This window comes from Macaca mulatta, chromosome 8 (genome assembly GCF_049350105.2).
Source record: "Macaca mulatta isolate MMU2019108-1 chromosome 8, T2T-MMU8v2.0, whole genome shotgun sequence".
In the NCBI taxonomy this organism is placed as follows: Eukaryota; Metazoa; Chordata; class Mammalia; order Primates; family Cercopithecidae; genus Macaca; species Macaca mulatta.
Window position 1 is genome coordinate 155,342,052 of NC_133413.1, and position 15,671 is coordinate 155,357,722.

The 15,671-nt window shown below is 47.5% G+C and overlaps 1 pseudogene; it reads right to left on the reverse strand.

Moving 5' to 3' along the window:
- Positions 1–1,044: 1,044 nt before the first annotated feature.
- On the reverse strand, positions 1,045–4,760 carry LOC106999994 (thyroid receptor-interacting protein 6-like; annotated as a pseudogene).
- Between the last annotated feature and the right edge of the window lie 10,911 nt (positions 4,761–15,671).

Sequence of the window (15,671 nt, forward strand, 5' to 3'; positions counted from 1 at the left end):
AAAAACATCATGAAGAAACTTAAAATAGGCATGTGCCACCACACCCAGCTAATTTTTGTATTTTTAGTAGAGATGGGGTTTCACCATGTTGGCCAGGCTGGTCTCAAACTCCTGACCTCAGGTGATTCGCCCACCTCGGCCTCCCAAAGTGCTAGGATTATAGGCATGAGCCACCATGCCCGGCCTAGACACCATTTCTTATTTGACAATGGTTCCTATATACTTGTAATGTACCAAATTAGCCTAATACGTCTCTTTTGGCCTTTCAGGAGCCCTAATTTTTTTTTTTTTTTTTTTTTTTTTTGGAGATGGAGTCTTGCTCTGTCACCCAGGCTGGAGTGCAGTGGCATGATCTCGGCTCACTGCAACCTCCACCTCCCGGGTTGAAGCAATTCTCCTACCTCAGCCTCCTGAGTAGCTGGAACTACAGGTGCATGCTGCCACGCCCAGCTAATTTTTTGTATTCTAGTAGAGATGGTGTTTCACTGTGTTGCCTAGGCTAGACTTGAACTCATGAGCTCAGGCAATCCGCCCGCCTTGGCCTCCCAAAGTTCTAGGATTATAGGCGTGAGCCATTGCACCCGGCCTAATTGTTTTTTCAAAATTAATTATTTTTTTTTTTGTAGAGACAGGGTCTTGCTATATTTTAACTCAGGTTGATCTTGAACTCTGTGAGTGATCCTCCCACCTTGGCCTCCCAAAGTGCTGGGATTGCAGGCATGAGCCACTGTGCCTGGACACAATGTGGCAAGTTGTGTTTTTGGTTTTTTTTGAGACATGGTCTTGCTCTGTCACCCAGGCCACAGTGCAGTGGTACGATCTCAGCTCACTGCAACCTCTGTCTCCCAGGCTCAGGCGTGAGCCACCACGCTCGGCTGATTTTTTTGTTTGTTTTGTTTTGTAAACTCGAGGGATTATTATTTCTTGATTGGAGAAAGAGGAGACAGCATTTGGTGAGGAAGTCATACAGGGGGATGTCAGGGAGGGTGATCGATTGAAGGGTGGGAACGGAACTGAGAACCCAGCAGGGACTTCTAGGAAGACTCAGCAGTCAGTGGTGAAGGTGGTTGAGAGCTGGATGCACCAGGAGCTGCAGGCCTTGCACAGGATGTGTCCATCCAGTGGGTAGCAGCCCTGACACTCGCCCTCAGAGGAGAGCAGTGGCCCACACTCCTCGCACTTGTAACAGCCAATGTGAAAACTTCGATCCAGAGCAACAATTCTCAGTCTCCTCCTGATCTGGCGCAGGCATTATGGCCCCACCGCACACTCAGCATCTTGGGGCAAACTTCCTGTGAAAGTCCTCAATGCAGTGGATCTGGCTGGTAGTGTCCACCGTGAAGGGGGTGCCGTCGGGGCGTAGGTGAAGCAGCTGGGGTGGTAGTCCTTCCCCATAGCCCGCAGGATCCGGTCCAGGGTGGGCTGGGAGCACGTGGCACATTTCTCCCGGGTGGCCACGTAGCAGCCCTGGCAACACGCCCTCTCTCCATGGCGTAGAAATGCTGTCCCCGAAGCTGGGCCCGGCATGTAGAACACACAAAACAGCCCACATGAAAGACGCAATCGAGGGCCACAACCCCAGCCCCATCCCCGACCACATCTCCGCAGCCACCACACTGGCCAAAGTACTCCCAGCTGGGCGGGTGGTTCATGTCGTGCACCTGCTTCTTCGACAGCCTGACAAGCTCATCCTCCTGAGGTGGCTCAGGGGCACCTGGGGCCGTGCTCGCGTCCTCTTCCTCCTCCTGCGGGGCCAGAGACCCCCGCAGCTTCCTCTTTGGCCCCCGGCCCTGGCTCTCTCTGGCTTCTATAGCCAGGCCCCCAGACTTCACCTTGGCCTGGGACAGAAAGTGGGGGCCCGGGAGGGGCCCAGAGGCCTGAGAGGTTCCCCGCCTGGGTGGGCCGCAGCCCCTCACTGACTGTGCCACCTTTGCTTGCACGGGGAAGGCCGGCCGGGGGGGCTGGCGGCAGCATAAGAGGCTGCAGTGGGGCCCCATAGGGAGACGCGGGGAGCGCGAGGCTGGGTTCGGCTTCAGAGAGCCCGGGCGGGAGGCAGGAGGTGGCCGGGGCTCTGCCTGTTGGTCTGGTCGCAGGGGCGCATGACCCCGACCCCCCTTCAGCTCGGCCAGCGTGCTGCTCAGCAAGTCTATCTCAGCGTCCAGGCTTCCGGGGCGAAGGCCCCCCGTCTGCAGGGAGCCCCTGAGTGCGCTGGAGTACTCCATGGGACCCCACCCAGGCCGGCCCTAATTCTCAGGTCCCCCTGGGGCCTGGTAACACTGCTCAGATGGGAGAGGGCAAAAAATGACCCTGGAGTGGGGCTGGAGTGCTGCTCCGTGGCCCGGTGGTGGCCCCGGGATACCTCAGGGGATCGCTGTCCCCTGAGGGGCTCTGGTGGGCTCTGGCTGCTTCAGGGGCAGTCAGGTGAGCCCTGAGGCCTGTAACAGGCAACTCCAGACAGCGGTCTTAAAGCCCGGGGCCTCTGGCCTTCAACCCCTCTTCGTCCTGTACCTCGTTTGGGACTCCAGAAAAGAAAACTTTTTCTGCCATGCCCGGCTAATTTTTGTATATTTTGCAGAGATGGGGTTTCACCATGTTGTCCAGGCTGGTGTTGAACTCCTGGACTCAAGTGTTCTGCCCACTTGGCCTCTCAAAGTGTTGGGATTACGGGCATGAGCCACCGTGCCTGGCCACCAGGGGCCCTAATTGTTATGTCCAAGTTAGTTCAGGTCAAAAAAACTTAATTTTAGAATTTGAAATGTGATTTTGGGAAGTATGTCGAATATCAAAGATTTAAAACACCTGATATTAAAATAAGAAAGGTTTAAAACAGTTGATCAACATAGGATGACAGTTCACTGTAAGATAATAGTCATTCATTTAGCCGAAGTGGTAATTCAAAGATTTCAGAAAGCAAAAACCTCTACACTTTGATAGACAGAAGAAAAACTAAATAAATTAAAATAATAAAAAATGATAGAGAGGAGACTCAGTTTTTGGAACAATTAAAAGACCTAAGAAAGACAGCATGAGACAGAATCTGTCTCTCCTCTCCTTGTTTTTTTTTGGAGTTTACTCAAAAGGTGAATAAAAATATTTTTCTGTTATTAATATTATTATACATGAAATTATTGTTCAAAAGAGAAAACCAAATTTTATTTTTGTATTAATCCATTATCAATACTAAAGCTAATTTTATTTTATTTTATTTTATTTTATTTTTTATTTATTTATTTTTTTTGAGACGGAGTCTGGCTCTGTCGCCCAGGCTGGAGTGCAGTGGCGCGATCTCGGCTCACTGCAAGCTCCGCCTCCGGGGTTCACGCCATTCTCCTGCCTCAGCCTCCCGAGTAGCTGGGACTACAGGCGCCCACAACCGCGCCCGGCTAATTTTTTGTATTTTTAGTAGAGACGGGGTTTCACCGTGGTCTCGATCTCCTGACCTTGTGATCCGCCCGCCTCAGCCTCCCAAAGTGCTGGGATTACAGGCGTGAGCCACCGCGCCCGGCTAAAGCTAATTTTAATACAACCTTATAAACTAATCCATCCAGTCTCAGCTTTTGACTGCACAAGACTTCCATAGCCCATTTATGACTTCTTACACATTTTTCTACTTTTTTCCCTTTCCCAACTTTTAGATCCATTTAGACTTATATGATTTTTCTTTCATTTTGAAACAACCTGTAAATAACCTCTAAACTAGAGAAAATTATTTTTTCTTTAGCAAAAACCACTGAGTGTGGTGGCTTATGCCTGTAATCCCACTACTTTGGGAGGTCGAGGCAGGAGGACTGCTTGAGCCCAGGAGTTCAAGATGACACTGGGCAAGATGGTGAAACCTTGTCTCTATAAAAATAAAAAACTTAAAAATAAAGGTAGTTGGGTGTGGTGGCACACCCCTATAGTCCTAGCTGCATGGCAGGCTAAGGTAGGAGGATAACTTGAGCCCAGGAGTTTGAAGCTGCAGTGAGCTATGATCACACCATTGTACTCCAGCCTGGGTGACAGAGCCAGACTTTGTCTCCAGAAAACAAAACAAAAGGAAAAAAAAAAAAAACGGTCAGGCGCGGTGGTTCATGCCTATAATCCCAGCACTTTGGGAGGCTGAGGCGGGCAGATCATGAGGTCAGGAGATCGAGACCATCCTGGCTAACACGATGAAACCCTGTCTCTACTTAAAAAAAAAACACAATACAAAAAAAAAAAAATTAGCCGGGTGTGGTGGTGCGCACTTGTAGTCCCAGCTACTTGGGAGGCTGATGCAGGAGAATGGCGTGAACCCAGGAGGTGGAGCTTGCAGTGAGCCAAGATGGCGCCACTGCACTCCAGCCTGGGCGACAGAGCAAGACTCCATCTCAAACTAAAATAAAAAAAAGGAAAAGAAAAAAACAAACCACATCCTGATGTTTTATTATTATTATTTTTTGAGACAGAGTCTCACTCTGTCACCCAGGCTGGAGTGTAGTGGCATGACCTCTGCTCACTGCAACCTCCGCCACCTGGGTTCAAGCAATTCTCCTGCCTCAGCCTCCCGAGTAGCTGGGACTACAGGCGTGTGCCACCATGCCCCGATAATTTTTGTAGTTTTAGTAGAGACAGGGTTTTGCCCTGTTAGCCAGGCTGGTCTCAAACTCCTGACCTCAAGTATCTACCTGCCTCAGCCTCCCAAAGTGCTGGGCAAAATGTGACTTTACGATTTAAAATTACTGAAAATAATTTTGAAACTATGACACAAGTACCGTCCTAATGTCTTCCCCAGACATTCTGGGGAATACCCACATGGCACCCAGGGATGAGTATGAAGAGCATGGCCCATCTGGGTCCTGAATTTACATGTAGAGAGCTCATCACAGAGGACAGATGTGAAGATATGTCTGCATCTCCCAGCATAGTCAGGAGGCACAGCTGGGGCAGAGAGAACTCCACACGTCACCAGGCCTCACCATGGCCATTTGTTTAGAGCCCATAATTGAATGGGTCTAAGACCTAAGCTCACAGACAAGTTAAACAAGTATCAAAAATATCACAGAATCAACAGTTTTATGACCTTAAAACATCTAGCAGAGATATTCTAAACCTGTCTGACTAGTAGACCAAGGAGAACGTGTCTAAATTAATACTGACAATCCTGAAGACATTCCTATGTCACCCACAATTTAAAATCTAGTTTTATTTACCAAAGATTACTAAAGTCACATGAACTTGAAAAATATTTGGGCTTATTAACTTACGAGCACTTATTTATAAATCAATTTGGTACCATGTAGACACCACACACACACACAAATAAAATACAAAGATTTTATAGCTTTGATTTTAAAATTTTAGCAACGAAATAGGTAAAACTCACTAGTTTAAAACAACAGTTGGATTCAAACTTTGCAAATGAAACAAGTTAATCTGTCCCACATGACCAAAGACCTTACTGAGTTTTAGAGGAAAAAAGGATAACAAATTTACATCTCAAAGCACAGAGCAAGAATTTAAACTTTTTTTTTCTTTTTTTTTTGAGACGGAGTCTTGCTCTGTTGCCCAGGCTGGAGTGCAATAGCGGGATCTTGGCTCACTGCAAACTCCACCTCCCGGGTTCAAGCAATTCTCCTGCCTCAACTTCCTGAGTAGCTGGAATTACAGGCGCCTACCACCAGGCCCAGCTAATTTTTGTATTTTTAGTAGAGATGGGGTTTCACCATGCTGGCCAGGCTGGTCTCGAACTCCTGACCTCAGGCGATCTGCCTGCCTTGTCCTCCCAAAGTGCTGGGATTACAGGGGTGAGCCACCGTGCCAAGCCAGGGAGGAACTTTTTGTTGTTGTTGGAGATGTCTCGGTCTGTCGCCCAGGCTGGAGTGCAGTGGCACGGTCTCAGCCCTCTGCAACCTCTGCCTCCTGGGTTCAAGCGATTCTTCTGCCTCAGACTCCCAAGTAGCTGGGGTTACAGGTACCTGCCACCACGCTTGGCTAATTTTTGTATTTTTAGTAGAGATGGGGTTTCACTATATTGGCCAAGCTGGTCTTGAACTCCTGACCTTGTGATCTGCCCGCCTTAGCCTCTCAAAGTGCTGGGATTACAGGCATGAGCCACTGCGCCCGGCCTAAGGTTTTTAAAAAGGAGTCTGAGTGTGTTATAGGACAGTAAAAAATGGATGCCATGGATGCCAAGGTAACACAAAATCACAGGAATTCACCATAGCATTTTATAAGGAAACTTTTTTTTTTTTTTGAGATGGAGTCTCGCTCTGTCGTACAGGCTGGAGTGCGGTGGCATGATCTCAGCTCACTGTAAGCTCTGCCTCCAGAGTTCACACCATTCTCCTGCCTCAGCCTCCCAAGTAGCTGGTATTACAGGAACCCGCCACAACACCTGGCTAATTTTTTGTATTTTTAGTAGAGATGGGGTTTCACCATGTTAGCCAGGATGGTCTCGATCTCCTGACCTCGTGATCCGCCACCTTGGCCTCCCAAAGTGCTAGGATTATAGGCGTGAGCCACCGCGCCCGGCAGGAAACTAATTTCATTTACATAGGTAGCTTCAAATTGGGCCTCCACTTTCCAACTGGACCACCGAGCTCCAGGTGGAGCCCATTAACTAATAGGGCCAAGAAGGCACTTGCAGTTTCCCGGCTCTAATACATACATATATATGTGAAAAGCAGGTGCAACATTTAGATCTCCCAAAATCAAGGATTCCATTTTACACAGAATCCTGGGTCCCCAAAAAGGGGGCAATGCCACGGGACAGGACACAGTGATGCTTCCACAGTGCACCTCCCAGCAAAGACATTCCCCTGAGGCTGAGTGGCCTGTCACCAATCAGCCCATCCCCCACAGGAGGCTATGTCTCAGTGGTGAGTGTTTCTATGGCTTCCAGGTGTCCAAACCATGTTTTTCTTATCTAAACACATAAAGAAATGAGTAGCTCCCTACAGTAATAACCACTCATGGCAAACACCGTCAGCCATCTCCAAAACTGCAGCCCTCACCAGGGACTTGTCAACCACTATATACCCAAAGGTCCTGTTCTCTCAGAGTACAAAATAATTCCTGGTATCCCCCAAGCTAGAGGGATCAGGAACTCAATGCCAAAGACAGCAGAACTTTACACTTGAGAGAAACCTTCTTACGACTCGGGACTCTACAAGGAACGCAGGAGACTCCCAAAAGGGGATGTGTGTTGCCTTTTTGTGTTCTTCAGGGGGTCTCAGGGCTGCTAAGTCTCTAGATTTCTGCATGTGGTATCAAAGATGGCAATGGGAAGGAGAAGCAGAAGTGGAAGGAAATGGAAGAACAAGTCTTGGAGGAGCCAAATTAAGGAGCTCTTAAGCTTTCCAGAAGGCAAAAGTCATGCCATCAAACCAGAGGGGCCAAACATAATATAAAAAGGGTGGAGGGTGTTTTAGTTGACTGAAAATAACATCCCCAGAAACAGGGTCCAAAATAGAAAAAAGCTGAAAGGTCTTCCCCCCACTGCAAAATATATAAAAGCCTGAATATCTGCTTTTAATTAAGCTGACTTCTGACCACAGAGCGCCTTTAAAAAGATCTTTTCTCTAATGACAATTCCTCCTCAAGCCATTTTACATCAACTTCTGCTGCTAGCTGGGTTCTTCACCAAATGGGCAGCCCACAGAAGTGGCCATCACACTGCAGTGTTGCTCGCCACCCTTCCTTACCACAGTGTGACAGATGGCTCTCCATGCCCAATCCCTCTAAAGCCGCCAGCATTTTCAGGGAGTCCCCACACTCACGAGGTTGTCCACAAGTGTCTAAAAAGTGAGCCGCAGCAACTGCACATGGAAGTGACTGCCACTCTGGGGTTCCCCACCCATTCCTTGGTCTCTCAGCTGGGACTGCCAAATGTTCCATGGTGAGCAGGTCTATGCAAACCTACCCTCAAAAGCTGAGAGGCTGAAGAAAGAGGCTGACAAATCCAGTTCCTCAGAAAATAAACATTTAATAGGAATTTGCAAACAGAAGCGATGTTTCGATCCCCACACCTGTCCTCCAGAAAGTACTGTTTATAGAGCAAGCTTTTTTGGTAAAACATGTGCAGCTGTCACATCTCAGACTTTCTTGCAAAATTCATGACTGCTGGAGAAGTTAGGTAAGCATCTTTATGAGGGTTTATCTATGCTACAGGCGTTGTGTAAAGATTTTGGTGCAGGAGTCAACCATTGGCCATTATGGCAATTTTGCTTGAAGACAACACCACTCTTGCCATGCCACAGGCTATTTTCCTACAGTGTAAAGCGTATACCTCTGGATACAATGTGTAATCCTTCCTCCTCGCTTACATTATTTTTCTGTCCATCTAAACTTGCTAAGGATTCTTTCATGTTCCTGCCAAAAATGGTCCTAGAGAGAGCTTAATAGACACTAAGGTTTGGCTTTGGAAGTGGTGTTAAGGGAATGTGTTAAGTGGTGGAATTATGTGTGACACATATTTTCCCTTTTTCAAATTTGCATTTTCTAGAATTACGTTGATTTTAAAATTAAAAAAATGTAAAGTGGGCAAGCCACATTTGAAATCTGGACCGCAACCCTCTCAGGGGCTTCCGTGCAGCATGTGATGTCACCACCTCAGTGCTGCAGTCCTTGGTGGGCCCCAGCCCCCGCATGAGGTGAGAAGGGATCACAGGACAGTTGGGGCAGCACCAGAGTGGGCAGGGGTGGGGGTGGGCACCAGTTCTCACTTGTTCACTGATGTAAGCCTGTTACAGGACCAACAGGTTTGTATGCTGGCTGCACAGTAAAGGCCAATGACACTGAGACAGCAGGGATGCAGCCGAGAGTTTAATTATTGCAGGGCACCAAGTGAGGAGATGGGAGGAGACCCTCAAATCCATCTGGGGTTTTTAAGGGGATCATGGAGGGTGAGGGGCTGGAAAACTGGGGTAGTTGATTGGCCAGGGCAGAGGGGATGACATCACCAGGATGTGGAAACTGCATTCTTTGGTGTGGGCAGCTCCTCGTGGGGTTCTTCAGACCAGCTCAGTCAGTAGTCGTATGGTATGCAGGACCTGAAGGCGTATCTCAAAGGGAAAACTTAGCATTTCATAATGTTCAAGTTGTCATCTATAGAGCAGTTGAAGGGAACTGTAATCTAGGGTCTACGTGACTCCAGGACACAGGCACACACGCCTACGTGGAAGCATGTCGGGGGAAGGCTGACCGAATGATGAACGCTGAATGTGCTGCAAGCTTCGTTTACTTTCATTTCTCCCCTCTTCTTCCCTGACTAATTTGATAAAGTTTATAGGGGCAGTTTCAAGCCCTTTTACAAATACCATTCGGAGTCCTATGCAGTAGCTAGGGCAATGAGTGCGTGGCAGGGGCCACATGGCCGCTGTGGGGAGAAAGGGATGGACCTTTTACGGTGGAAGTTTGGGGGTCAGTACTGAGACTGCCAATCCCAGCAGACAGAATGAGTGTCTTTTCCCTCCACCCTCCCCTCCTTCTTTTTCGTTTCTCTTCTCCTCTCTCCAATTTCTGTTTTGCGATCGTGAAGGCCCAGTTTTTGGTAAGTAATTATATTAAGTACTTATCTAAATAATTAAGGGTCTTTTGAGAAACATAATTAGTCTACTAGGTTTTTTTTTTTTTTTTTTTTTAAAAGAAAAGCCAGGCGCTCACGCCTGTAATCCCAGCACTTTGGGAGGCCGAGGTGGGTGGATCACGAGGTCAGATCAAGACCATCCTGGCTAACACAGTGAAACCCCGTCTCTACTAAAAATGCAAAAAAGTAGCCAGGTGTGGTGGCGGGTGCCTGTAATCTCAACTTCTCGGGAGGCTGAGGCAGGAGAATGGCGTGAACCCGGGAGGCAGAGCTGGCAGTGAGCTGAGATTGTGCCATTGCACTCCAGCCTGGGCGACAGAGCGAGACTCCGTCTCAAAAAAAAAAAAAGAAAAAAAAAAAAGAGGGCTTTCCTATCATCTTCCACATGCCCCAGCCCCCATTGAACAGAGGCATCTCAGGCCCATGGAGTCAGTAAATATATGACCTAGGCTTTCTCCATCATATGGACTTGGTATTTGTTCCCTGAGAAACACATTTCTGACGACATTACCAAGGTCAAAAGAAAGAAACAAATTGTGGTTGACAGAAATTTCAAGACTCTTTCTCTTTGGAAACATGACGACGTAATGAAATTAAAATTCCCTAGGCTTCGGATGAAGTACCCCAAACATGTCAAGTCTGGCTGGACGCTGGGCAGCACCAGGGACCAGGAGGAGCTGGTCATTTACTTGCCCTAGGCAGCTCCTTCCTGTGACCCCTGCACAGTCCACTGCATCCATCAGTGTGGCCTACCCTGTGCCTCAGCTGCAGTGGGTCTCCTGGTGGCCGTCTCCCAATGGCACTGAGGTGAGGGGAAGGGCGGACTTGCAGGAACAAATGGAGTCAGAAGGGAGCAAACACAGTCAGGAATGCACAGTCTTCTCCACACAGCAGTGATCATATTCAGATGCAAGTCAGGTCATCCTCCTCTGCTCAGAACCCTCCAGGATCTCCCCTTCTCACACAGAGTAAAAGCCAAAGTCTTGGTCATGGCCACAGACCTTCATGACACACCCCAGCACCTCTCTCCCTTGCTCACTCTACTCCTAGCCATGCTGCCCTGCAACACTCCAGGTCTCAGGCCTGGTGTCCCATTAACTATTCTCTCTGCCTGATACATGAATATCCTTTTATTTTCATTTGACACACTCTCATGTGCTTTGAGTCACTGCTCAAATGTCATCTCAGTGAGACCTTCCCCATTTAAAACCAAACCCCTCCTGGACCCCACATGGGCCCCGATCCCTCCCTGTTTTCATGCTGCTTTCCAGCAATCATCACCCCACACAGACCTTGATCCCCCCAGCTTTTGTGCTGTTTTCCAGCAATCGTCACCATTAAGTCATTTTCTCTTCCCACTGGCACGTAAACTCCACAAGGCAGGCACTTATGCCTCTCTTGTTCCTGTTGTATCCTTGCACCTTGGCACCTCATGCCTGGCAGATAGAAAGCATTCAACAAGTATTTACTGGAACGACGAGTAACCAAATCCAGGCTAGAAAGGGAGAAACATGAGGCCAGAGAGGAGCCTGACTGAGGAGGCACAAGTCAGCAGATTGGCCAGCACGATGTTGGAAGACTGGGCAGGCGAGTTAGGAAGGTAACAGGGCCATGCTGCTGTTGAAATTCTGGGTGTTGCCTTGGGAAAAAGCGCTGTGGTGGAGGTGATGGTGAGACCTGGGGTCGGGGGAGTCTGCGCAGTCAACACCCTGTGGGTGGGGTGCCGGCCTCTGGGGTGAGCACAGGCTGAAGCCTGTGGGACTGACCTTCCCATCCTCAAGTCGACACTTCCACACTTTCTTCGCTCTTCAAATTTCTCACAACCTCTCCCTCCCCATTTGCAATTGAGGTCTTTGCCTCCTGCATCCTTGAAACCATCCCACCAAACCTACAAACTGAGTACATTTGCCCCATTTTTCTCCTTTCTTCTTGGAAATGCAGGAGGTATCTGTCTATCCAAGACTAACCCCTTGACCTCTAGGGGATCTTTGTTCCTTCTCCCTCCCTCTCAGCTCCACCAGTCCCCGCCTTTGCTCTCCTTGACTGTGCAGACCTTCCAGTCACCCTCACACATCACCCAGCCTCTGTCCCTCTGTCACCCTCACATGCCACCCAGCCTCTGTCCCTGTCACACCGAGATGGGCCCTGGCAGGACCACCAGCCCTTTCCCTGAAGCCAAGTCTCAACTTCCTCCTCCTCAATGTCTGATGCGATGGCTCCTCCCCTGGTCAGCTCTGTCTCTTCCCTTCAGGTGCCTTTGTTGCTTCTCTTATCCACCAGAATGTTCAAAGCTGGGGAATCTTAGGCCTCTGTCCCAAGTCCTCTAATGATCTTCCCAGGGTAACTCATGCTTTCCCAAAGATGCGTATCTCATTTAAGAAAAATGCTAATGACTCCGAAATTCACATTTCCATACCAAATCTGTCTTTAAGCTCCAGATTAATAGTGAACTGAGATCTCAACTTCTCTTGTATCTCACAGACACCTCAAGCTTAACATGCCCAAAAGAGAAATCTTGATTTCCACCCACTGGCACTGGCGTGCGGGCCGAGACCCACACCCTGCCATCCTAGAGGTGACTGAACTGGGTTACCCGCCTGAGGCTGGCCCTGTCAGACTTTCTCCTACAGACCATGAACTGAGGACACAGCAACTTTCACAGACTGGTTCTGTCCCCAGACGTGTGAGGACAAGTGAACTGGAGAGCAGACTGTGGAGCAGCCATTTCCTTGCCACATCTAAAGAAAAAAGAATGAAATGGATGCGGAGGAACAAAGAGCTTGCAGCTGTTCCTGACGGCACTCACCTCCTGTTCCCCATGACAAGAAATGCCCTTCTAACTTATGCTAGTCCAGTGGATGTCTTTATTTGCTACCAAACAAACATGAAGACACCTGCTACTTACATGTGTCTTTTTCTGGGTGAACTGAGATAATGTGGACTAGTTCCCAAATGCTTCCTGTCTGGATTTTGACTGGGGATGCACTGAATTCGCAGAGCGATTTAGGAAAATTTTCATCTTCATGATATTGAGTCTATGGACAAACAAGATAGACTTCAGTATTTATTCATGTCGCTCTTTTCCTAATGTCCCTCTGAAGAATTTCATAGTTTAAAAAGGGAGCTCACTTACCTATAAAAAAAGAAAATCAACAAGGATGAGGGAAACCACTAATACGGAACACAACAGAAACAAATACAATGAATTGTTACATGTGAATAACATAGCCACCATGAAAGAGAAAAAAACCAAGACAAAACAAAGACTCAAGTATCTTTTTTATGAAGTATTTTGACTACAGAGCCTCAAATCAAAGTGCAAAAGCCAGTAGACAGATATTGGACCATCAACAGGTTGTTGTTACACAGTGGTTATGGATTAACAATTCAAAAATTACTTTTAGTATATTCCAAGATTGAGAAAATCTATTGTGTAAAAATACTGAGGATAATAGGGATCATATTTTTGTTTTAAAAATTTTTGTTTTAAAAAAAGTATGGAGAGAAGGAAGGCTAGACTGAACCCTGTGGTACTGGACTGGAATTCATGGCACTGGAATAAATTCATGGTTTTAAATACATTGATGGCTATTTAAATTGATACAAGATGGTGTGTTTACATAGAAACACATACATTTATTTCCTAGCTCTCTGCTGAGAAGCCCCAGAAGCAGTGACACCCTCATGACAGTGAGCACACCTAACACCCAGATCTTGTTTTCTAAAAACTATTCTCCACAGAAAGGTACCAGGCTCCTGGGAAAAGAACTTATTCCACAGCTGGTCCTTTACCTTGGGGAAGCCTGGCAGTCACAGTCTTAACCAAGTGATAAAGATCACATCACGTGAAAGGGACCACAAAACCGATCATGGACCTCCTGATATGACACACCAAGGACACATCTCTTCTGTGGTTCCTGGCAAAATCATCAGGAAACACTGGACAAACCCAAGGTAAAGAACAGTCTACAGAGTAACTGCCTCATGCTCTTCAAAGATGGCAACATTTATCTTTGAAAGACAAGAGACTGGCTGGGTGCGGTAGCTCATGCCTGTAGTCCCAGCAATTTGGGAGGCTGAGGCAGGAGGATCACTTAAGGTCAAGAGTTTGAGACCAGCCTGGACAACTTGGTAAAACCTCGTCTCTACTGAAAATCACAAAAAAAAAAAAAAAAAAAAAAAAATATTAGCGGGTGCCTGTAGTCCCAGCTACTTGGGAGGCTGAGGCATGAGAATTGCTTGAACCCGAGAGGTGGAGGTTGCAGTGAGCCGAGATCATGCCACTGCACTCCCGCCTGGGCAACAGAGCAAGACTCTGTTTGAAAAAAAGAAAAAAGAGACTAAAGAAGTACTCCAGATGGAAGGACATGACAACTACGTATGGGTGATCTCAGACTGGGTCCTCAGCCAGGAATTTTTTTTTTTTTTTTTTTTTTAAATTTCTATAGGCTAGGTGCGGTGGCTCACGCCTATAATCCCAGCATTTTGGGAGACCAAGGCGGGTGGATCACCTGAGGTCGGGAGTTTGAGACCAGCCTGACCAACATGGAGAAACTCTGTCTCTACTAATAAAAATACAAATTAGCTGGACGAGGTGGTGCATGCCTGTAATCCCAGCCACTTGGGAGGCTGAGACAGGAGAATCACTTGAACTCAGGAGGTGAAGGTTGTAGTGAGCCAAGATTGCACCATTGCACTCCAGCCTGGGCAACCAGAGGAAAACTCTGTCTCAAAAATAAATAAATAAATAAATAAATTCTACAAAGGGCATTACCAGGACAACTGGCAAAACATTAACAAGGTTTATAGATTAGAGCATGTCACCAACACTCACTTTCTGGCCAGGCACAATGGCTCACGTCTATAATCCTAGCACTTTGGCTGGATCACTTGAGGCCAGGAGTTCAAGACGAGCCTGGGCAACATAGGAAGACCCCATCTTTACAAAAACAAAAGTAACCTGCCGGGGGTGATGGCACACACCTGTGGTCCCAGCTATTTGGGAGGCCGAGGTGACAGGACTGCTTGAACCCAGGAGGTTGAGGTACAGTGTGCTGTGATTACACCACTGCACTCCAACCTGGGTGAGCAAGACCCGGCCTCAAAAAAACCCAATTCATTTTCCAACAAATATTATGGTCGTGAAAAAGAACATCCTTGTTCTTAGGAAGCACATGCTGATGTATTTAGGGGTAAGGTGCATCACATCTGCAACTTAGTCTCAGGACAAACGTGTATCTACAGTGAGGGAGAAGATGATGATGACACAGCAAATGTGGCAAAATGCTAACTGGGGAATTTGAGTGAAGATATTTGGGTGTTCTTTGTGGTACTCGTAATACTTTTGTGTGTGAAATTATTTCACAATTTGGCCGGGCGCGGTGGCTCACGCCTGTAATCCCAGCACTTTGGGAGGCCGAGGCGGGCGGATCACAAGGTCAGGAGATCGAGACCACGGTGAAAGCCCGTCTCTACTAAAAATACAAAAAATTAGCCGGGCGCGGTTGTGGGCGCCTGTAGTCCCAGCTACTCGGGAGGCTGAGGCAGGAGAATGGCGTGAACCCGGGAGGCGGAGCTTGCAGTGAGCCGAGATTGCGCCACTGCACTCCAGCCTGGGCGACAGAGCGAGACTCCGTCTCAAAAAAAAAAAAAAAAAAAAAAAAAAAAAGAAATTATTTCACAATTTAAAAACTACAAAAATGTAGCTTCTAGTGGACATTTAAGGGCATTTATGACTATTCAAAATCTCCTAAAACCTCATGTTTTAGAAGCTCTCTGCAGCCTTTCTAACACAGAAGCCACCATCTACACTTCCTGGCCTCCCTTGCTGCTAGTGGAGAACAAGAATTGGTTTGGGTGGTCAGGTCTGTCTGCACAAGACTCTTAAAGCAGAGTTAAATAGGAAAACTAGACTTCCGCATGCTCACCTACGTCACAGCAGAGCTGTGGGGTTCCTAAGTAGTCAGCAGTTCCCTTGGCAGGGGAGTTCCATGGGATGGTTCTGGATTATTTCCCGGAAGCTTGGACTCCAGTCTATTTCTTCAGCTTAGTGCTTCTGTGAGATACTAATTTTCAGTTAATGTTAGTAATGCCTAGCAGAGATTGCCAAGGACTAGGTACA